Genomic DNA, 25,217 nt, shown 5'->3' on the forward strand with positions numbered 1-25,217 from the left:
CGAACAGATTAACCATTAAAAGAAGAGCAATGTATTGTATTCTAATTGTATTTGTATAGTGCTTAGGAAGTGTTGAAGCATTTTGTTGCATTCTATGTTCTGTCGCTTTAATTACTTTTGCTCGAGCTCATTGCATTTGGCATGCGCTCTGTTATTTGTTATGATTATTTCATGTTCCACCTAGAATCTTTGTGAAGAGTTCCAGTCAGACTACAGTTGCGCCTGTGGTCTTCATCTGGATAGATGCACTGCCATGCTGTCCATTAATAAATCACCTTAATAAGTATTTTGTCTGGAGATTATAATACATTTCTCGGCGAGGAGCGTGCTATCCGGAACCCAAAAAAGATTAGATTGAAAGGGATAATGGGTGGGGGGTGGGGGGGATACAAGAGGGAAGAGCCTAGTAGTAAAAGTAGTTTTGGGATGAGTCAAAGGAGGGATAGGTGAGGGAAGGATTTAGGAAGGTTGTAGCAGGTGTGTCATTAGTGCTGGTATTAGCCGTATGAGGATAGCAATCGTGTTGTTTTCTATATTGTATTCCTCATTCAGCAAGCGTAGAAGGTATTTTGATGGGTCTGCATGTATAGATGGTGGAGATGAGGTTTAAGAGTATGTCAACAGTGCTGAGAAGTGGTTTTGGCCGGGAGAGAAACATGGCGGCAGGCTAGCTGCCGCGGTACTCCGCTCCGAGCCTCAGCAGAATAATTGCCAGAAAGAACATATACAAGGATTTATGCACATTTAATAGTTTATAACGAATGAAGAGACAAGGGTTTTGACTACGAGGTTGTCTGTTAACCCGTTTGCGAACGTTTTATCTTTTTTCCGCTCCTCACCCTATCTACGACCAACATCAGAGCGCAGCGGTCTTTCTTCCATCTCCATGTGCCTCCATCCTGGGGGTGTGTTGCAGCTCCGCTCGGCAGGTCGTGGCGTTGTGTCGTCCCTTCCGACACGGACTGAGCTTGTCCCATTGTTTCGAGCCGCCCTGGAGCTCCGGCGTGGAAGACGACTACGGAGCTTACGGAGAGACCCGCGCATAGCCGTTGGTACCGGCGGTGCCTTGGGTAGCTCTGCAGGCTCGGCCACAAAAAAGACAGGAACGACAGCAGCTGCGGGAGAGGGCGCGCAAATTGCAACAACAACCGGTGAGGTGAAGGGAAAGGTGGGGGGCGATACTGAGGAGCTGTCTATTGCTGTGGATGTTGGTGGGGCTTTAGGGGCCAAAAACGTTACTCACCATACGGTCCTTAACGCACAAGATAAAGGAAAGGGCAAGTCAAAAGGCGGGGGGAAAACGACTTATACCCAAAAAGGAGGAAGGAGTGTTTTGACAACGGAGCAAATTGTCCAACCCTTCCCAGAGTTGGAGTCAGGGGTAAGATCCTTGGGTAGTGCCTTACCCTCAGTAAACTGTCTAGCATCTAAGACTTCATCCTATCTATCAACTGAGGTGAAGGCTAAACGGACATATAGAAGGAAAAAAGGCAGTTAAGTCTCCCCTTGACCCCAGTTTAGGGATTACACCGTCCTTGCGTTCTCTTTTTTAAAGTTGTCCCGCAAGTACTGGATTTGGCTCAAGATCTCTCCCGTAAAATAAGAGACTGTTCCGCCTCACCTCCTGCGGCCTCTGGTTCATTTGAGAGCCAAGCACCTTTGGGGTTGCGTATTCCATCAACTCCCTGCCTTTTCCAGTGTTTCAATTCGGTCTCCCACCAGCACCTGCTCTCCTACAAACGACATCTATGGAAGCCTTGAAGGCATCAGTTCCTCTAGTGGACGAGGGGGGTGAACCCTCAAATAGCAGTCTACAGAATAAACTCGATATGTTATTAACATCACAAACTCGCCCAAACTCTGATGTTCTGGAGTCATTACGAGACCCCCAGATTATATTCTTGGCCTCCCACTCTCATAATAGCACGACCACAGAGTTATTGACAGAAGGCCAGTTGGGTCAATCCCGGGAGGTGCGTCCAAACTTAGGTACATTTCATCAAGAAGACACGGGCGCTCTTTCCATAGTTGAGAGTCGAAGTGACAATATGGCCACGGCTTGCATCTCAGCCTCTTCCCTACAGCTCATGTTTTCTAATCTTTCGGCTGAAATTAAAAGGGGGTTTGAAGAGTCAGCATCCATCCAGAAGGAGATTCGTAATTACTGCGAATCCTTGGATAGTAAAATAGATGGCCTCACCTCAAGAACGGGAGTGCTGGAGGAGACTATGGCTGGCGTAACTTTGCACCTTGACGAAGCAAAAACTGAGATAGTGAAACTTAAGAAAGAAGATGGTGCCTTAGCGGAAAGGATGGAACTTCTGGAAAATAATGCAAGGCGCAGCAACATTCGAATCTTAAATGTGCCAGAGGGAAGCGAGGGATCAGATATTAAAAGCTTTATCATCACACTTCTAAAACAGTCTCTCAACTTGGATCAATCCAAAGAGGAGCTTTCTAAAGACATTCAACGGATACATAGGGATCCGTTTAGGCGCAACCCCCAAAGGACTAAGCCAAGAAAGATTTTGGTAAACTTTCATACTTATACCATCAAGGAACACATCCTCAACCTAGCCCTCAAGCAAAAATCCCTATCAGGCAAAGGTTTCACTTTTCAGATTCGCTCTGACCTGTGAAGGGCTACTTTGGATAAACAATGGGAGCTAGGCAGGAGGATGGATGCGTTCAGGAAAATAGGTGCAACAGTACAGATGGGGTTTCCCGCCGCCCTTAAAATAATGCATAGAAATAAGATGTATAACATCCGTTCAGTTCAGGCGGCGGATGAGTTACTGTTATCTCTGGGGGGCACTGAGAGTGGTTCCGGTTGAAAAGGGAATTAGTCTAGCAAAGGGATAATAAAAATCAATGCCCTTCATTTCTTTGCTCGTATAAAAAAAAAGAATATTAGAGGAAAAGAAAAAAAAGGAAATTTAAAATGAAAACAAAAAATATAACATATAATTTAATGGCAATTAAAGGCACAACTAATTTTGAATAATTTACACTTGGCCTCTCTGCAGGGGCTTGGGTAGAGTTAGGGGTACCACAAACCGGATCTGTTCCGGTTAGTTAGAACAAGGGTTTCTCATGGGAGGGGGGCGGTAGGTTGGGGCACTGGGGTGTAGGGGGTTGGGAAAAAAAGCATAAAAATCTCCTCATTTTCAGATTGGTTTCTGACATTTTTTTATTTTACAGTAAGGGTAGTATCTTTATTATTGGTAAGAGTTCTAGGCAGTACTTGTTTCTAATCTGCCCTCAGCTGACGGGGCACGATTTATGAGTAACTTAAAGATTCTCTCCTGGAATGTTAATGGCCTGCGCACCCAGCCAAGAGTAAATAGAATTGTACAATATCTGAAAGACTGGGATGCGCAGGTCATTATACTCCAGGAGACACATTTAATCGAGGCAGAGATTCTCGATCTAGTTAAAAAGAACAGATGGATAGATGTTTCAGTATCCTCTTCACAAGTACTTAATATAAGGGGGTGTGACTATTTTTTTCAAAAAAAACATTAGCACGAGTGATTGCGCAGAAGGTAGATCCCGAAGGTAGGTGGCCAATTACCACAGTAGTTATAGGGAATGCACGCTTGACATTAGTGGGTTATTATGGACCCAATCGGGATGATCCCACAGCTCTGGAGTCATTATTTTCCCAGTTACTACACTTTTCGGAGCCGACTATAATAGCAGGGGATTTTAATATTGTGCTGGACCCCCTTTTAGACAAGAACCCGAGTAGTAGACAGCAAACACTATCAAAGTCTAGAGCTTTTCTTCTTAATTCTATGAAACAGTATGGTTATGTGGATGTGTGGAGAGCAAGGGCTGGACAGCAGCATGGTTTTTCATTTCGGAATTACAAGTATCGTCATCAATCTAGAATTGACTTCTTTTTAATAAGTCGCAATTTGGTTGATGCTGTCAAGTGGGTGGGTTATTCACCCTCACATTTGTCAGATCACTCCTCAGTATCTTTGGTTCTTGACTGAGTTATTAAACCTTCTTCTAGGTCTTGGTCCTTCGACCGATCCCTTCTCTCGTCATTGGAAGATATTACATTCATTAAATCTGAGACCCTGAAGTTTATGCAGGAAAATATTGGCTCAGCTGAGCCCAGCATAGTATGGGATGCCTTTAAATGTTCTTTGCGTGGTATAATCCAAAATAAGGTGGTATACCGAAGAAGGCAGTACGCACAAGAAGTGGCCTCTATTGAAGCTAAGATAATCACTACGCAAGCTGACATAGAAGCTAGTAGTAATGATTCCATCCCCAATGTATTACTTTTGAATGAGAAATTGCTTACACTTAAGGGGGAGCTGACTTCCGTCTTAAACCAACGTATCCAACAGAAATGGGAAGCGAGCAAATTAGCTCTCTTTGAATATGGAGAGGGTGCTGGCAAACTACTGGCCTGGAAATCAAAGACCGATCAGGCACGTAATATGATTGACTTAGTTACAACTAATGCTGGGACTTTTTCATCAGACGTTGATATTAGAACTGCATTTGAAGAATTCTTCCAAAATATATATCAGGAGGATAAGGATATTTCCCCAGAAAGTATAGGTAATTGGCTGAATGGCATCTCTCTACCTGCATTATCCTCAGAACAAAGTGCTTCTTTGGATGATGTGATCACAGTGGAGGAAGTTGCTGAGGCTATTCGGGGCATTAAGGGAGGCAAGGCCGCTGGCCCTGATGGCCTGCCAGCCGAGGTTTATAAAAATTTGACGGAAGAAATATCCCCCTTCCGGGCGGTTCTATTCAATCAAATTTAGCAAGAGGGGGTGCCTCCACCTATATCCTGGAACAATGCTTCCATAACGCTCATATTGAAACCGGGTAAGCCAGCCACTAACTGCGGCTCATACCGCCCTATATCAATTCTGAATACGGATTACAACATTTTTGCTTCCATCTTCGCTAAAAGGTTGAGCCTGGTCGCCCCTGATATTTTACATTCTAGTCAGAAGGGTTTAGTTAGGGGTCGCCAACTTTTTGAGTTAACTTATGATCTCATCGGAGCCATAGACATGGCGACCATGGACTCTATCCCATTGGCTGTTCTCACGTTGGATGCCACCAAGGCCTTCAACAGGGTCAATTGGTTGTACCTGTCCTTGGGGGGCCTTGGCTAAATTCAACGTGGGCAAGAGTTTTTGCAGAGCAGTAAAATTGTTGTATCAGAGTCCTACGGCCTGTGTATTGATAAATGGGGGTTTATCCGAACCCTTCAAGGTTACAAGAGGGACACGTCAGGGCTGTCCTTTATCCCCTTTGTTATTCGATCTCTATATCGAGCCTTTTGCTCATAAATTAAGAGAGGATATTACTATCAAACCTTTTATTTATAGAGACTGGGTAAAAAAGGTGGCCCTTTACGCAGATGACGTAATGATCATGACATTAGACATTACTACTTTTTTAAGAAACAAAGGAGACCCAACAGATAGCTAAGTACCATGGGTATAACAACGTTATAGTGAACAAAACGGTCCTTAGCTTATTTCAGAATCAACAAAACGATACTGTATAGAAACACAATGGAAAACTATACGTGTTATAAAATTTCCAAACCCAGCCGGGAGAGGAGTTTATTTTATAAAGAAACAATGTTCAATCCAATAATACACATGTAATCACAAGACACAAGCCTGTGTCGTACATGAAAAGAGGGAAACAGAAAGATAGCATAAGGGTGAAAGGGGTGTCTATCAGGCATAGAGCGAGAGCAAAGACAGGGCACTGTTAATAGGTAAAAAATCAATCACAGTATCGCCTGGAGTGGAATATAAACAATCTTATTGGTCAATATTGTAAATATGAACCCACTCATGGGTGTCGACGTTTCGATCCCTATTGCTCAACAAGATACATGGGATCATCATCAGGACATTTGTAATAAACAAGAACTGCCTGATTGTAAAAGAAGCCTGTTTAGGAGAAACGAAGAGAAAAAGATATTTCAAAAAACTTAAGAGTAGTTTGCAGACGCATGCCAACTATGTATCGAAATCGCAGTGTGTGGCCAAGTGCACGGTGTATGTGACTTAATCCAGCATCAAGTAACAGCATTTTTAAATTCCTCGGAATCGCAGTGGCGTGCGTGAAGGGCTGCGAGAATCAGAGTGACGTGACGTGATGGTGAACCATTCAATTAGTGATCTCCTGGGTATGAGGATTGTTAATGGGAAGTTTCAGTGATGATCAAAGTGTCGTGATGAGGGCGATAATGGCCTCTAATCCACGTGCGGTGGGCGGTGTGCTACCCTTTAATGATCTAACCCCGAGACATAATGCTAGGGAGGGAGTCAGGTTATTTCGACCTGACTCCCTCCCTAGCATTATGTCTCGGGGTTGTGTTATTTTGAAAACTTGGTTTTTCTAACCTGACTCCCTCCCTAGCATTATGTCTCGGGGTTAGATCATTAAAGGGTAGCACACCGCCCACCGCACGTGGATTAGAGGCCATTATCGCCCTCATCACGACACTTTGATCATCACTGAAACTTCCCATTAACAATCCTCATACCCAGGAGATCACTAATTGAATGGTTCACCATCACGTCACGTCACTCTGATTCTCGCAGCCCTTCACGCACGCCACTGCGATTCCGAGGAATTTAAAAATGCTGTTACTTGATGCTGGATTAAGTCACATACACCGTGCACTTGGCCACACACTGCGATTTCGATACATAGTTGGCATGCGTCTGCAAACTACTCTTAAGTTTTTTGAAATATCTTTTTCTCTTCGTTTCTCCTAAACAGGCTTCTTTTACAATCAGGCAGTTCTTGTTTATTACAAATGTCCTGATGATGATCCCATGTATCTTGTTGAGCAATAGGGATCGAAACGTCGACACCCATGAGTGGGTTCATATTTACAATATTGACCAATAAGATTGTTTATATTCCACTCCAGGCGATACTGTGATTGATTTTTTACCTATTAACAGTGCCCTGTCTTTGCTCTCGCTCTATGCCTGATAGACACCCCTTTCACCCTTATGCTATCTTTCTGTTTCCCTCTTTTCATGTACGACACAGGCTTGTGTCTTGTGATTACATGTGTATTATTGGATTGAACATTGTTTCTTTATAAAATAAACTCCTCTCCCGGCTGGGTTTGGAAATTTTATAACACGTATAGTTTTCCATTGTGTTTCTATACAGTATCGTTTTGTTGATTCTGAAATAAGCTAAGGACCGTTTTGTTCACTATAACATTAGACATTACTACAGCGTTTCCGGCAGCCATTAAGCTTGCAATGGAATTTGGTGATGTCTCAGGATATGAGGTTAATGCCTCAAAGACTGAGATAATGGTGTGGAATGAAGATTTGTCGGGCTTCAATGAGCAACTCAGTACTAGTTTACGATATTTGGGGTTAAACATCGTTAAGGACATTAATTCGCTCGCTCACCTAAACTTTGCTGCAGTTGCGAAAGAATGTCGTAAGCTTATGGGAGCCTGGATGCATCTTCCCCTGTCCTTATTAAGCCGAGTAAACTTGGTGAAAATGACTATTCTCCCTAAGGTTTCTTTTTTATTTAATACAATTCCACTTTACTTTGATCCGGCTTGGTTGGCTAAGCTACAGGGCGATATCACCTCATTTATCTGGAATAAAAAAAATCCTAGGATAGCATGGAAGAAAATCAGGCGCCGCAGGGAAAAGGGGGGGGCTGGCAGGTCCAGGCTTGCAGATATATGCGTGGGCATTCCAACTATCACACGCACGAATCCTACTAAAAACTCCGACAAATGAGGGATTGGGGAGCATGTTTTTGGCCTTACTGAAGGGTGAAGGGGTGGGCCAGTCGGGCTTCTTATTCAAATTTGGCGACCCCAAATTCTTTAAAAAGGTAAAATTGAAGGTGCTGCAGGGACAGGCAAAAATGTGGGCTAAGCTAAGGTCCTTAATTAAACTAGGATACTATTCCTGCAGATCTCCAATATGAGATCTTCCCGCGGCTCCAGGTTGGGTAGGTGACATCTTAGCACTCCCTCTAAGATAAGCCGGAATACCAGCTTGGGGAGATCTGTTTGTGGGGGGGACCCTGCTTCCATGGGAATGTTTAGTAAATAAGGTGGGACCCAATCTTGCCAGATTTAAATATTTTCAAATATCGAGCTGGGCCCAAGCATTCACTACCAAAATCCCACACAGGAACTACCTGCCATTAGGGGAAGGGTGCCATCTCGAATCTCTGCTATTGGACAAACCACCTGTAAAGAAAGAGACATCTTTATGGTACAACCTAATTTTGGAAGAACTTGACAGTGAATTCCATCTTCCTGAGTTGTTGTGGGGGCCTTTGATGCCAGGCTTGCATGTGAAAGATCTGTGGCTAGTGTCCTGCAAGGTTTTGTGGGACCTAGTTAAACCAGCCTGGCTTCGTAGAAATCATCTTTTTACACTACATAGGGCATATTATTCTCCACAAAGACTGTCTAAGTTTTCCCTGGGTGTCTCAGTGGCTTGTGCACGGTGTGGCTTAAAAGAGGCCTCTGACGCGCACATGTTTTTCGACTACCCTTATTTGGCATCATATTGGGACTCTATAGGCAGGAGGCTCACGTCCTCCCTGGGTTATACTGTATCAATTGACCTTCGCCTTGTAATCTTTGGTGTCGTGGACCATACTAGAAGTTCAGCCGGGAACCTCCTTTTTTATTCCATCCTGGCTGCTCGCAGAGAGATTTGTAAGCAATGGAAAGATCCCTCTCCTCCTTCTTTTCATGACTGGCGTACATCAATCCTTAAAATCTCAAAATTAGATCTCGCCAGGGCTGGAAGACAAGATAGGAGAGCTTTCTGGTATCTTCTCGTCTGACGCCTCTAACAGTACTGGGGTTTTTTTTTTTTTTTTTCCTTCCCCAGGTCCGATGATTGCGCGGCCATGGCTATAATCCTCCGGCTGTGCCTTCCTGCCCCTTCCTGTGGATTTTCTGGCTGGAAACAGCAATGGTAGTAATTGGCCCTGTGGTTGGCAGCTGCAAGCTTGGCAACGAGGTTCTTGTATGGGCATGGAGTTCGTTGTAGCTGTGGGATATGGCCTTTCCTCGTTACCTTTCATCCCATCCAGTCTTTACTGAGGCAGCGCGACTGCTCTCCTTTATGCCATTCTCCCTTGCTGGGTGTTGCAGTGGCTAGAAACCATGGCGGAAAATGAGGACAAAAAAAAAACAGTGCTGAGAAGTGCAGGTATCCTCCCTTTCAAATTAAAGAAATGCAGGTACGCAGTACTGGATTACTTGCCCATTTAAGCACTGCGCAAAACCTAACCTTTATTATAGACACATCTTTCTGTGATTCCTCATTTAAACAGAGTTGCTTCCGCCTGTTTTGGGCTGCTGAAAACACAGACTAAGATCATCCCTCTAACTTCCTTTTTCCATCGAAAGAGGTAGTTCAGGCATGCATAGCTTTGTGCTTGGGCTGTGAATGTGCCTTATTTTGACAAGGCTAACGCATTCAAGCCGCAGAGAACTCAGCTATTATGTCCCAGGATACACATGCTTGCAGAGTCTGCCTCTTCTTACTTTAGAAAGTTTCACTGACTCCCAGTTTACAAGTAAATCATGTTTAATCTCTTTTTACCATCTTAAAATCCAATTTTTCTGGGGTTTATGTCTTTCTTGACTTTTCGCATGTCCCTCCAATTCAAGGAAGCTTTTACGATCTGCCTCCCAGGTGTTACTGTCCAACTTCAATAATTTACTTTTGCTCGGATTAATGGCAAATCCTTTTCTTATTTTACTCCAAAAATCCGAATAACCTCACCATTTTCCTCAATTTAAAAAGTGGCATTTCTCACTGAATGTGTTTGTAATCTGCTCTGTTTCTGTGTTCATTTGCCAGCACAAAGACACTCATTTACTTTATTGCACTCTATGCTTTTCACTATTTATCAAACTACTGCCAAGTGCATCCAACTGAACACCCTGCTTCTCAAATCATAAACTAAGCCCAGCACCATGCTATGGAGACAATTGCACCTGATCCAGCGTTTCAGGAAACTAACACATCTAATCATCGGGACCCAAATTCAATCTCCTACAGTCCCTTTCACGCTGGGTGAGTTTAAACCAACTTACCAATTAGCTCATCACTGAATATACCTATCTTTGGCGATTAACTCTTTATAAGTTAATCAGGGTTTGTCAAAATAATATTAGAGTCTCAAAATATCACAATAGAATAATCTTCTCACGTAACTAATACATGACTAATAAAGACAAACTCAATTGTGAGATATAATGCTTTATCTAAATATTGTGATTGCTCACCAAGTACAAATACAGCTTGAATCTTAAGTCACTACACAACAGAACAAATCATTCAGTAAATATAATAGCGGTTATACGCCTCATATGTTAGCTCACTGAGTGAGTGGATAGGCGTAGCGACAAAAGGATAGAGTGATAAGTCATTGGCAAATCAGATCTCTAAATTCAGAATACCATACTAACCAAGGTTCAAGAAATCTAGAAAGCTACCCTCTGGCCATGAGAGTAAGCAAGACCCCTTAAGAAGAGTTAAGGAGCAAAGGTAAAGAGTCCGGATCAGCAGAACAGCAGTCAGCCCATAGATTTAGGAAACAGCAACACAGCTTTCTCCTCGCGCAAAGTACTGAAAATGTGCCAAACCCACTGCCTTTCTACAACTAATTAGACTCTAAACTCACAAAAGTCCAACCCCTATTCTATCCACCCCACATAGAGAAAAACATTTTATTGGCTAAAACAAGGGGTGTCTGAATCACACCACTTTTGTCATTACTTCAATTTCAACGTGTCTTTGTTATAACTATACATGTCATTCAGCCTTCACTAGTAGAACTTCCATATCTATCTTCTGTGACTTGCACATAATCCTCATTCAGGCAAAAGTATCGAACTGCGGAAGAAAATGTCCTCATGCCCCCTCCTGGAGGAAGTTCTGCTTCTGTTTTATTCATTGTGGGTTCCCCACACAACCTTGTCCGTCATCAGTGGCACGCGAGGAACAGCTTGCAGCATTCAATTTTCCCTTTCTACATTCTAAAACATCCCACATTAACTCTAAAATGTCTCTCGAGCCTTCTCTGCAAAGCTGCAGAGTAGGCTTCTAGGAAAGACAAACATGCATTAATCTTCACTTTATTAAACTCTATTATCAAGCGCCCTTTAAATGCTTTTCTTTTGCTTTCCTTTTCTTTACGCAATGCACATTTATTCTATATTTATTAGTGAAAGATAAACTCTCGACTTTGTTTTAGTTTCTACATTAGTCATGTGCGTTTGCGGCCTACTCCATTTCTGCCAGCACACGCTTGCGCAGTCTTCACTTTTCCCCTTGTAGTCTTATTTTATTAGTTTTCACACGTTTCTCGGTTAGTATTGGTCACACTGAAGGGTTCAATCTGAGCAGGTTTTTTTCGCGAAAACCCTGCTCCATCAATCCCCCCCTTTGATGGCGACTTAAGCCATCATAAAACACAACCCAAAAATCTGATTGTCATCATTTATACTACTTAGAAAGCAGTTGTACACTTTTTTTATGTTCAAATCTTTTTATTATGGCCCCGCAAGCGGGGTTATCTTGATAGTGACATAAACACAGCGGTAAGCCTACAACCCTGTCAGGGCCGGCCGCGTCAAATAGAATGCATAGAAACAAAGTAGGAACGCATAATAATACAACCTTCAGTTATAGTGGGATGCCTACAACCCAGAAGGGCCGGCCGCACGCTTCTTCGTTATCTGCGCATTTAACAGTTACTGTCATTGATCGCTCAGCCCCAAGGGCCAGGTACAACCTGGAAACAAAAACTGGTGAGTCTCTAGGACCAAACGGGTCCAAACAGTAGTACAGAGCCAAAAGAGGAAACGGCAGGAAGGACAGAGAGAGGGAGGAAGTGAAGAGGAAAGATCGAAGAGTGAGGAAAGAGTAGAGGTCACAGGGCCCAGGGGGGTAAGGTTAGCTTGTCTTTTATTTATTTATTTATTTATTTGCGAGTTTGTAACGCGCTAGGATCACCTCCCGAAGGAGTATCTCCACGCCTTTGGCAACCTAGAAGCAAATAAACAACCTGTCGCTGTATCTCCATGATTTAGAATAAGAACGTTTTCAGCTGTCTCCTAAAAGCTAGGTGCTCTTTGCAGAGTCTCAGGGAAAGTGGAAGGGTATTCCACAACATGGGGCCCGCAATGGAAAGTGCTCTGTCCCCTTGTCTCACCTTTTTCGCTCTAGGTATCTGCAGCAAAGCCTGTTCGCTTGATCTCAAGGACCGTGAAGGCACATAGGGTGAGAATTTGCTAAGCAGATATAGAGGGCCTTTTCTCGAAAGACATTTGTGCATAATACAACACACCTTAAACTTCACCCTTTGTTTCACAGAGAGCCAATGCAACGCAGTCAGAAGGGGTTTAGAGGGTGTTCGGGGGGGTTTATTAAGGACAAGGCGAGCTGCTGTGTTTTGGACGACCTGCAATCTCGAGATAACCCCCTCATTTGCAGAGAGGAGCAACCCGTTGCAGTAGTCCAACCGACTCAATATCAGGGCTTGTACCAGGGTCTTCCTTGTTGAATCCGGCAATAGGGGAAATACCTTCCGCAACATCCCAATTATGTGGAAGCAGGACCCTACCACTTGGGCAGTATGGTTTTTAAAGGAGAGGTCCTGGTCTAGGCGCACCCCGAGATCCTTGACCACCTGTTTAGGCTCCGGGACTGGGCCAAGGTCCTGTGGCCACCAGTCTGGGGACCAAAGGATCTTGGCTTCCCCGAACAGCATCACCTCCGTTTTCGCAACATTGCATTGCAGGAGGTTAGATGCCATCCAGTGGGCCACTGCCTTCATCCCCTGGGAAAAGGAGTTCCTGATCTCATCCGTAAAGATCTTAAAAGGGAAGAGGAGTTGGGTATCATCTGCGTATGACGCAGGGATGAACCCATGGGATCTCATGATGTTAGCGAGGGGGGCCACGTAGATATTAAATAAAGTAGGGCTCAGGCAAGAGCCCTGTGGCACCCCCTTTGAGATCCCCGACTCCTCTGACCGATAAGCACCCAAGGTGACTGTTTGGGTGCGATCCCTCAGGAAACTCCCCAACCAAGCCAGAGCCTTATCTTCCAGGCCGATGTTAACAAGCCTGGCGGTCATGATGTCGTGTGACACAGTATCAAATGCCGCAGACAGATCCAACAGGACCAGGATAACAGAGTAACCTTTATCCTGGAATCTGTGTAGATCGTCTGCGACTGACAGCAAGGTGGTCTCGGTGCTGTGCCCTGGCCTAAAACCCGACTGCAGTGTATGTCTACAGTCTCCAACACACTCACGACACACTCTCTGGGGGCACTATGGAGGGATCAATGCATCCTCTACCAGATGCAGGGTTCGCAACCTAGGGGTCACATGGCGCGCATGCTCTACTTTGCATAAATACTTCACCAGAGGCTGCCACACTTTGCCAAAGCGTGTGTCGCGGGCCTGTAGCCTAGCCGTAAGGAGCTCCATTGTTAAAACATGCCAGAGGCGTACGAACCATGCCGCCATAGGTGGTGCTTCTGTCCTTTTCTCCATTAAAGTGCAATGAGCTGTCTGGCTGCCCCCAGCATTTGGAGCGCTATCATCCAGTCATTGCGGGTGAGTGCCATAAGCCCAGTTGGTCTGACCCCCAGTAAAATTCTGCTAGCGGCATCAGGCAGAGGAAACCCCAAGACCCCCTGATATGGCTTAGGACCTCCTTCCAGAAGAGGGTTCGCGATGAACAGGTCCACCAGATGTGTAAGAAGTCCCCAGTCGCAGACCGGCACCTCCAGCACTCAGGGGAAGAGGACGGTAACATCTTGTGGAGGCGCTGCGGTGTATAGTACCACTGGGTCATCATTTTGTAAGCATTTTCTTGCTACGGAATACTACGGTAGACTTTAGGTATGTCGCGCCACAGCCGCATCCATTGCGCTGACGTGATGTCGGTGCTCGAGAGGGACTGCCAACGACTCTGATATCCATGGGAGGGCGGCGTTCGGGGGTGCTGCAGGATATGATAGATTTTCTAAACCAATCCTTTTGAATCAGTGAAGTATCGAGCCAATTTCTCGAAACGGGGTGAAGGTGTGAGTGGCCGCCTGGTAAGTCTCATCTGCCATTGCCCAGTGTCTCAGTTGAATATACTGCATTTCGGCCTCAGGTGGTAATCGGAAGTCCTCCCTACAGTGCGCAAAGGATTTAAAGGTGCCATCGAAGAGGTCCGCGAGTACCCTGCAATTGCCCTGGGACCACCTGCGAAAGGCTCTGGTGCGAAGGGCTGGTTCCCCTCGATCGGAGTATGAGGTGATGGAAAGGTGGTGATGCCCCGGCGCACTGCCACCCGGTCCCAAATTTCCAACACCGTTTTCGTTGGCACCGCTATGTAGGCGCTTGGAGAGCGCCCCGCCTTGTGGTTCCACGCCAGATCCCAGATGGTATGGCCAGTCACGGCTCTATCCATGTGGAGCCATCCCTTCTCGCTTTCTATAGTACCCCACTCGACTATGTAGCGGAGATGAGCAGCCCAATAGTACTCCACCAGATTAGGACACGCCAGTCCCCCCCCCCCGATCTCGGGGCGCTAAAAGAAGTGCCTGTGAAAAGCGGGGCCTCTTACCCCCCCAAACAAAATTGGTTAAGTCCCTTTGCAGGGTTCTTATATTGTGTAGCGGGATGGGGTAGGTAACCATTGAAACAGGTATAGTATTTTGGGTAGGATGGACATCTTGAGTGCATTAATTCTGCCCAGCCAAGATGGTATAAGTGGCTTCCAACTCCGCAGGTCCTCCAGCACCGCTCGTCGGTAGTCCCTCCAGTTAACGTGCGTCCAACCCTCGAGCGAGGGAGTCAACTGTAAGCCAAGGTATCGGATGTGTTGTGCTGTCCATTGGTAGGGTGCTATCTGCTCTAAATGAGGAATTTCTGTCTTCGGGATGGTGAGGTTGAGCGCCCAGGACTTGTCATGATTGATTTTCAAGCCGAAGACGTGTTCGAATAGGCCGAGCGTGTAATGTAGCGCTGGAAGGGACTCTCTGGGCTTCGTGAGTGTCAGGATGAGATCATCCGCGAAGAGTGCCACTTTATGGTCAAGGCCTCCTAATGGGATACCATGGATGTCCGGGGCCCGACGAATCATATCAGCCAGCGGTTCTATCGCCAAGGCAAATAAAAGAAGCGAGAGCGGGCACCCTTGCCTGGTCCCCCTTCCTATGGAGAATGGTTCCGTGAGTTGTCCGTTCACTCTAATCCTAGCCCGTGGCACAATGTAGGGTGCCATAATTCTAGTGACCATCTTTGGACCGAGTCCAATCTTATGGAGGACTGCCCTGAGAAAGGACCAGTCCACCCGGTCGAACGCCTTCTCGGCGTCTAAGGAGAGGAGACAAGCCGGGATCTGCCAATGGTGGGCCTTGCCCACAAGATGCGTCACTCTTCGTACATTGTCAGCCCCCTGTCTTCCTCGGATAAACCCCACCTGGTCGGGATCGATCAGGCCCGGCATATGGGGGTCTAGACGTTTCGCCAGTACCTTAGTGTAAATTTTAAAGTCGGTGTTTAATAAGGCAATCGGGCGGTACGACGAGCACATGCCCGGGTCCTTCCCGGGCTTCAATATCAAAGCAATTTCAGCCATCCCCATGTCCAGGGACGGTCCCTGTCCGTCTGTGAAGGAATCAAACAACCGGAGCAGGTGAGGACCCAACTGCGCCCGAAATACGCGATAGAAGGATAATGGGAGGCCGTCAGGCCCGGGTGTCTTCCCCAGGTGTAGCTCCTGCATCGCGAAAGTTATCTCCTCCTGCGTGATCGCATCTTCCAAGAGTTGGGCAAACTGAGGCTGAAGCGTCGCGCCGCTATAACTCTCCACTACTTCCTCTATGAGTTCGGGGGGCGGCCTCTCCTCAGTATAGAGGGCCTCGTAGTAGTCCTTGAAGGCCTGACATTTATCTCTTGCCGCCGCGACTCTGGTCCCGTTCGGCAGTTGCACGTTAGTTATATGGGTCTTAGCAGCTCTAGCCCTCAACCGTCTCGCCAGCATTCTTCCTACCTTGTCTCCTCCCTCATAATATTTTTGCTTCAATGCCACTAAGGAAGTTTCAGCCCTATTGGCGCATAGCATCCTGAGCTGACCCCTAAGGTTGGCCAGATGTCTCCTCGACTTCTGGGTAGAGACGCTCTGATCTTGCACCTCAGCCCCCCTCAGCTCCTCTGTCAACTTGTCCTCCAATGCTCGCGCCTCTCGCGCCCTTGCTATCGAAAGGGACGTAATGTGACCCCGAATCGTTGCCTTGAAGGCATCCCAAACCACTGGGAAGGGTGTCTCAGGTAGGTCGTTACGCGCGAAGTATGAAATGATAGCCTCTCGAATGTCCTCAACATCTGCCGCATCCCGCAGGACACTCGGCGGCAGATGCCACTTCCTCTCCCTGGGAGGACCGGCCGCCGGGTCTTGTATGAGCAATTCGACGTGGGCGTGATCAGAGATCGAGATATCGGACATCTCCACCCCTAAAACGTCGCGGGAGAGATCAGGGGATATGAACAGGAAGTCGATGCGAGAGTAGGAACGGTGAGCGTGGGAATAGTAGGAGTATTCTCTTTCATCCGGGGAGAAGTAGCAAGCCATGAGTCAAAAAGCCCGAGGTCTGTAAAGTGCTTACGCAGTTCCGAGGACATCGCCCCAGCTCCACTAAACGAGCCCTCACTCCGATCTAGCTTCGGGTCCCAAACTAAGTTCAGGTCTCCCCCCACAATAAGCGAGGAACCGTTCTGTGGCACATGTTCTCTCAGGAGATCTCTAAGGTAGCGGTCCTGCGCCTGATTGGGAGCATAAACGTTACACAGGGTGAGGTGTCTCCTTCCCACCTCCACACCCACCCCGAGAAAGCGCCCATCACCACTCCGGAAAGGCCTGTCTTCCCCCCGCCTGATGCCAGCCCTGCACAATATCGCCACCCCCGCTGTCTTTGTGTCTGTGGCCGCCCAGAATTGGAGGAGGTACTTAGGGTGAGCCATGCGTACAGTGTCAGCTTGTAAAAGGTGAGTCTCCTGTAAGAAAATAATGTCCGGGTTCTGACGGGCAAGGTAATGCCACACCTGCTTGCGCTTATTAGGCGAGTTAAGGCCCTTGACATTGAGGGACAGGATCTTCAGGGGGCCATGCAAGCCCCCAGCCGCATTAGGCATCATCAAAAGTGGCTGTCATTCTTATCGCCGCTAACCCATCCACACCATTCACACCACAGACTCGCGTCCACACCCAATAACTCCCCACCAACATCCAGCGTCCCTTCCCCAGGTCCCAGTCAGGAGAAAAAGGAAACAGGAAAGAGTACAGAGGGAAATAAAGAAAAGAAAGAAGAGAAATACAAGAAGCTTGCAGCCAAGACGGCCGGTCACTCAAACCAAACAATCGCGGCCAACAGGGCCGAAGTTCTCTGACCCCATTACAGGGCATCCTACACCCGCAGGTTTGGACGCTCTCCGGGATGTCACTCCCTAGGGGGCAGGTCAAGGGGGTCGTGGTGTTCTCAAAGTACAGTTGGACATGGGGCTCCCGCCGCCCGACCCCTGTCACCGGGATCCAGGCATACAGCAAACAAACTCCCCGCAACACGACCCGGAGGCCGGCAATGGGGTGCGCGAGACCATAGTTGTACACTTTTGTTTCAGCATAACCCCATCTATATATTTTACTATTTCATAGTAATTTCTTCTTCTGTCCTCCAATTCTATCTCTTCTTTTTCTTGCTTTCAGTTTAGTATCCAGTGTTAGTATCCCTGTAGCTACTGCAATTATAGGCGTTAGTATTTTCTCTAATAAGCTATTACCAAAGGTGGAAGACCAATTACCCACTGAGGAGAAACCCTTGCCAAGTCTCTCCCAAGCACCATCAACCTTCAGTTCAGCTAAATCTTCTCGCAAATGTGTAATATTTTTAATATATTTTTCCAGACTCTTATTCTTGCCAGGGATATAAATATGTGTATTATATCGTGAACCTGCACACCTGTGTATTAAACTCTTAAGTCCTAGTTTATAGCTCGTGACGGTTTTGCGTGCTTATAGGTAAGAGGGCCTATGCCCTAAGCCCTCAAATACCAAAGATATCTAAACAGAGCGCAGGGGTTACCCTACGCTACCTATCGCACAGCTGTGGGCAGAAAGCCTCTGTGTTAGTCAGATATTCAAAATTAAACTTTTAACTTTACTCTTCACAAATTCCAGTTTATTTTCTCATCATAAATACTGGTATATCATATCTTTTCAAAATCAGTAGAATTCATTTTTCTATATATTTACAGTTTCTATACACCAATCAATGCAGAGAAAAATTCAATTGTTGATTTTCTAGTTCATACATTGCTTACTCTACTGATCAAAGACCGAAATTTAAAGAAGTACCCAATGCATTTCGGGTTCAACACTGAACCCTTCGTCAGGGGATACATTTCGAAACAAATTATAATAATATGCAAATGTCAAATGATATATGAAGCAATGTTGTCGGTTCCAATTCAGATCTGTAACACAAACAAAAACAGAACAGCCGGATATCTTTATAAGTTTCAAGTTGCTTAACATACATTATTGCCATATTCGTACAACGATAGAAGGTTTTTACTGGGGATTGACACAGTTACCACCAGATCTCCAAAGAGTGAAAAATGAAAAAGTCAAGAAAAGTTATCACTGTCTCACCTTAATTTAAAAACCACATAGTGTTTGGTCCAGTTATAAAAGGAACACCCCTAGTGCTGTGTCTAGAAATCTTCTCCCATTTAAACAATGTGTTAGTCATTCTCACCTCAACACATTATCCAGCGTGTTATGTAATACTATGATGAAAAGTTATCACTCTCAAAGAGGCCAACCGTGATTGATTATGTACAGGAAATAGTGCTCCTAGAATAGTCCTAAAGCACCAAGCCCTCTAACATGAACTGATATTAAAGTTCTCCTTACCAGGGTTCGTCTCGCTATCTGCTCTTTTTTCAATATGCAGTATTAGTAGTGCAGCTCAAATGCAACAATCATCAAGCCTGTAAAGCACGAACAACTGTCATAAAAATAACCCTTCTCATGTAATTTATCCTCTATTATAACTATAGTCTCACTCGGTTCATACCTCTCTCCTCTCACTCGGCTCCGTAACGTGTCTCTGTTCTTAATCTTGCTTGTAGTCCAAAACAGTAGTATTATTCGATCGCCACGCTTCTCCAATGCCGATTCTAAAAAGTGAACGTACAAATCACGTTCTGCCATTATGTCTTATCTCCTACTCGCTTAACTCCCACTGCCTGCTGCAACCTACATTTTTCCAAACAATCACCCACGCTGACCTTTATTCAATGCCTGCCGCCATAGTGTCTTCCAAAACCCGACCCGTCACAGTAGTCACGTGATCGGAAGGGCTCCTAGCACTTCCTTAAAAGCTACAACATCGACGTGGGACTCAATGTGCGTGAACACTAACGAAGGACTAAGTCCAGAGCGTAGTTCTACATGCCAGACTGCCGAAACCCTCTGGAAATAACAAAATACCATGAGGAAATCATTACCTCCTACTCGATTGTGAATTGTGTAATATTAGAGTTCCAAAGGAAGCCATAGATACAAAAGGTGAATAGGAAAAATTACGTACAAAGCAGGAAGCTGTACAATCTGTGTGAAAAATATCATAGGAGCATGAAATGGAAATGAAAATCATTGTAATGATGACTATTAAATAAAAAATGAAAGACAATAGTGGAGATCAAAGTAGAACAGTGTTTACCCTCACAATCTATTGTTATTGTTTATTATTTACAAGTAACATAAAAGTTCATAATGATCATTTAAACCACCAGGTATAACAGTTCCTAATGATTTTATCCAATAGGTCTCCCTACGTGCCAACAGTGTGTTCAAGTCCATGCCTGTATTAGATTGAATACATTCCAAAATCGTGTAACGTAATTGTGAGATAGTATGTGATGCTTCTGACCAGTGTCTTGCTAAAGAGGAATTAGTGTTCTTGTTTCTGATTCTACTCTTGTGTTCTGCTATGCGTGTTTTTACCTTCCTGCTGGTTCTTCCCACATATACTAAACCACATGGACATTTTATAGCATATACCACCTTCTCTGTATTGCAATCAGACGTGTGTCTGAGCTCGATATTTTTGCCTGTATGTGGATGAGTTAAATTCTTGCCCATGATTACGTTGCCGCATTGTCCACAGTTATAGCATTTTGTCATGCCCTTATGTTTGGTATGATGTGCCTTCTTTGCGGGTTTCAGAAGTTCCCTTAGATTGTTTGCCCTGGTATGCGCAAACAATGGCGTTCCATGAAATACTTGCTGGAAATCCGGTTCATTTTCTATCAGTTCCCATCGATTTCTAATGATCTTTTTGATTGCTGAGGCCTGAGCTGAATATTTCAGGACACATACTTCTCGCTTCATTGGTGGTTTTTCTTTCTTCCTCAAAAGTTCCTCACGTGATACTTGGGAAACCTTATGTTGAGCTTCCTTCAGAATTGTTTCAGGATATCCTCGGTCCTTAAACTCAGTCATATGTTGTTCAATTGTTGCCTGACATGCTTCTGCTCCAGAGGTAATCCTTTTGATACGCATCATCTGAGAGATGGGTAATGTGGGTGTGCACTTGAAAACAATAAAGCATTGTTCACATCCGTTGGTTTCTTATAAACCTTGGTTTCTAAACCTGCCTGTGTCTTCTTGATCAATATATCCAGAAAATGAACTGATTCCGTGCTGATTTCACAGGTGAATTTAATTCTTAGGTTGCATTGATCCAGTTCTTTGATGCATGTTTCCAGTAACTGTTTAGTGCCAGTCCAAACAACCAGAATGTCGTCAATATAACGGATGAAAAGTGCTGCATTCTCATTCCAAGATTTGTTTCATAACACATGTTGCTCTTCAAAATGAGACATAAACGTATTAGCGTACGAGGGTGCCCCCGGAAAACCCATAGAGGTTCCGGTACGTTGTATGTAATGGTCCCCCTGCCTGACAAAATAGCTCTGATACAGCGCAAACTGTAGAAGTTCCAAAAGAAAAATACTTGTTGTTTCTGGAATGTCTGAGTGTAATAATTTCCACTCCAACGCTTCAATGCCTTCATTATGTGCTATCGACGTGTAGAGGGCTACTACATCTATGGTACAGAGATGAATATCTTGTAGAAATAAGTGTCTCACTGATTCTCTGACGCTCTGGACTTAGTCCTTCGTTAGTGTTCACGCACATTGAGTCCCACGTCGATGTTGTAGCTTTTAAGGAAGTGCTAGGAGCCCTTCCGATCACGTGACTACTGTGAGGGATCGGGTTTTGGAAGACACTATGGCGGCAGGCATTGAATAAAGGTGAGCGTGGGTGATTGTTTGGAAAAATGTAGGTTGCAGCAGGCAGTGGGAGTTAAGCGAGTAGGAGATAAGACATAATGGCAGAACGTGATTTGTACGTTCACTTTTTAGAATCGGCATTGGAGAAGCGTGGCGATCGAATAATACTACTGTTTTGGACTACAAGCAAGATTAAGAACAGAGACACGTTACGGAGCCGAGTGAGAGGAGAGAGGTATGAACCGAGTGAGACTATAGTTATAATAGAGGATAAATTACATGAGAAGGGTTATTTTTATGACAGTTGTTCGTGCTTTACAGGCTTGATGATTGTTGCATTTGAGCTGCACTACTAATACTGCATATTGAAAAAAGAGCAGATAGCGAGACGAACCCTGGTAAGGAGAACTTTAATATCAGTTCATGTTAGAGGGCTTGGAGCTTTAGGACTATTCTAGGAGCACTATTTCCTGTACATAATCAATCACGGTTGGCCTCTTTGAGAGTGATAACTTTTCATCATAGTATTACATAACACGCTGGATAATGTGTTGAGGTGAGAATGACTAACACATTGTTTAAATGGGAGAAGATTTCTAGACACAGCACTAGGGGTGTTCCTTTTATAACTGGACCAAACACTATGTGGTTTTTAAATTAAGGTGAGACAGTGATCACTTTTCTTGACTTTTTCTTTTTTCACTCTTTGGAGATCTGGTGGTAACAGTGTCAATCCCCAGTAAAAACCTTCTATCGTTGTACGAATATGGCAATAATGTATGTTAAGCAACTTGAAACTTATAAAGATATCCGGCTGTTCTGTTTTTGTTTGTGTTACAGATCTGAATTGGAACCGACAACATTGCTTCATATATCATTTGACATTTGCATATTATTATAATTTGTTTCGAAATGTATCCCCTGACGAAGGGTTCAGTGTTGAACCCGAAATGCATTGGGTACTTCTTTAAATTTCGGTCTTTGATCAGTAGAGTAAGCAATGTATGAACTAGAAAATCAACAATTGAATTTTTCTCTGCATTGATTGGTGTATAGAAACTGTAAATATATAGAAAAATGAATTCTACTGATTTTGAAAAGATATGATATACCAGTATTTATGATGAGAAAATAAACTGGAATTTGTGAAGAGTAAAGTTAAAAGTTTAATTTTGAATATCTGACTAACACAGAGGCCTTCTGCCCACAGCTGTGCGATAGGTAGCGTAGGGTAACCCCTGCGCTCTGTTTAGATATCTTTGGTATTTGAGGGCTTAGGGCATATGCCCTCTTACCTATAAGCACGCAAAACCGTCACGAGCTATAAACTAGGACTTAGGAGTTTAATACACAGGTGTGCAGGTTCACGATATAATACACACATTATAACTCACGTGCCCACACGTGGACCAGCACCCTTAAGACAAAATGTGGCAAGACATAGCTAACATAACAACTAATCAAGCTGATACAAAAGTATATTCAACAGAGGAAGCAGAATCAATTTATGCACTGGTAAAGGAAACTAGAGAATTTGGTTCCTCTTCAGGAACTATAGCACAGCAACTACGGCAACTCGAATATTTGATGAGGAAAAAAATTAATCAGCGCTTACATGCTGCAACACTAATAGAGTATCATAAGGTTTGAGGATTGCACTGCGTCCTATGCTCTTTAGGTTTGATAAAACATTTATGGCACGTTGGTATGCCATATTAAACAAATGCTCGTTGGATCTTATACTTTTGATTGTGGAAGAAATCTCGACTTTATTGAGAGAGCTGACCTTGGATATCAATAAACTCAAAGATGATATCATCGAACGTATGGAGCAAGAGGATTGGGATAAGGTACTCGAAAACATTAATAAAAATTTGGATATTCATGCAAAAGAGGTTCATGAACGAAAGACACGAAAATTCCGTCGTGACACCATAGATTATAAGCTGGACGAGGTATATACGTGGGCTGAAAAATATGCACAAAGAAGGGTTTTTAAAAAACCTGGAGCATCGTCATCGGAAGAGAGTATCGTGAATGACCAAGATCTGTCGTTGCAACGACCCAGGGTGTCTCAAATGTCAGAGACATCCCATGTAATTTCAACAGATACAGCTACTACTTCTGCTGGTACAACTTCTTTTTTAGTGGAAGGCCCATCGGTGAAGATGCCGCCGGACAAGAACGTAGTGAACGCAGACGGCCAGTCAGGCGTGGAAAAACCAAAATTGATAAAAGAAACCGGCAGACCGCAGAGGACAGTGAAGAATCTAAATCGCTAGTGGTGAACATTTCAAAAAGACCATTAACTAGAGATGAAGAAATGGTCTTAAGTAAAGTAATCTCTTTCGTTCCCACATATGCATCGAATGCTTTGGAAACAGAAGTGATGCTTTTTAAGTTCATGTGAAAATTAAGATTGAGATGGTTCTTTGCCAATATGCCTATAACGATGGAAGATGAACCCAAGATACACAAGTTTAAACCTAAGAGTAAATTCATCTCACCTATCTCTCACAAGACGCTGGATACATTTGAAACCTTGATAAAGAAGGATCTGGAAGGTATACGATATGGTCCACCATCCCGGGCAAATCTCAGTGTAAGAGAACGACGTATTTTGAATAAACTTCGACAAGAGGAATCAATCACATTTCACCCTGCCGACAAAGGAGGAGCGCTGGTGGTGCTAGACACCAATTTCTATGTGGTTAGTGTGAATCGACACGTAGCTGACGAAGAGACATACATCAAGTTGGATCATGACCCAACATTGGAAATTTTGTCTACATTAGATGCAATGCTTCAAAAGGCAGTGGATGCGGGTACCATTGATGACAACACCAAGAAATTTTTGTACAATACGACTCCACGAGTATCCACAATATACATGCTTCCGAAGATTCACAAGCATAAAACCCAACCTCCATTCAGACCCATTGTAGGGGGATGTGGATCAATCAACGAACCACTAGGATACTATCTTGACCATTATCTACAACCACTCGTACAGACATGGGTTACCTATGTGAAGGATACGACAGATTGTTTACATAAGTTAGAATCAGTGAGACACTTATTTCTACAAGATATTCATCTCTGTACCATAGATGTAGTAGCCCTCTACATGTCGATAGCACATAATGAAGGCATTGAAGCGTTGGAGTGGAAATTATTACACTCAGACATTCCAGAAACAACAAGTATTTTTCTTTTGGAACTTCTACAGTTTGCGCTGTATCAGAGCTATTTTGTCTGGCAGGGGGACCATTACATACAACGTACCGGAACCTCTATGGGTTTTCCGGGGGCACCCTCGTACGCTAATACGTTTATGTCTCATTTTGAAGAGCAACATGTGTTATGAAACAAATCTTGGAATGAGAATGCAGCACTTTTCATCCGTTATATTGACGACATTCTGGTTGTTTGGACTGGCACTAAACAGTTACTGGAAACATGCATCAAAGAACTGGATCAATGCAACCCAAGAATTAAATTCACCTGTGAAATCAGTACGGAATCAGTTAATTTTCTGGATATATTGATCAAGAAGACACAGGCAGGTTTAGAAACCAAGGTTTATAAGAAACCAACGGATGTGAACAATGCTTTATTGTTTTCAAGTGCACACCCACATGCCTTGAAAAAACACTTACCCATCTCTCAGATGATGCGTATCAAAAGGATTACCTCTGGAGCAGAAGCATGTCAGGCAACAATTGAACAACCTATGACTGAGTTTAAGGACCGAGGATATCCTGAAACAATTCTGAAGGAAGCTCAACATAAGGTTTCCCAAGTATCACGTGAGGAACTTT

General features: G+C 44.4%; 1 protein-coding gene across 2 annotated transcripts in view; it reads left to right on the forward strand.

Moving 5' to 3' along the window:
* The window catches only part of CLN8 (CLN8 transmembrane ER and ERGIC protein), a 234,678-nt gene that overhangs the window by 400 nt on the left and 209,061 nt on the right, over positions 1 to 25,217 (forward strand). The window contains exon 1 of one of the 2 annotated variants that reach the window (XM_078647910.1): positions 21,541 to 21,631. The exons of the other annotated variant lie outside the window; for it this stretch is intronic. The gene's annotated coding sequence lies outside the window, so the exon portion shown is untranslated. Of the gene's footprint in view, positions 1 to 21,540; positions 21,632 to 25,217 lie in introns of those variants that run through there. 2 annotated transcript variants of the gene reach the window in all.

The sequence above is a fragment of the Lissotriton helveticus genome, chromosome 6, assembly GCF_964261635.1.
Source record: "Lissotriton helveticus chromosome 6, aLisHel1.1, whole genome shotgun sequence".
Classification (NCBI taxonomy): domain Eukaryota; kingdom Metazoa; phylum Chordata; class Amphibia; order Caudata; family Salamandridae; genus Lissotriton; species Lissotriton helveticus.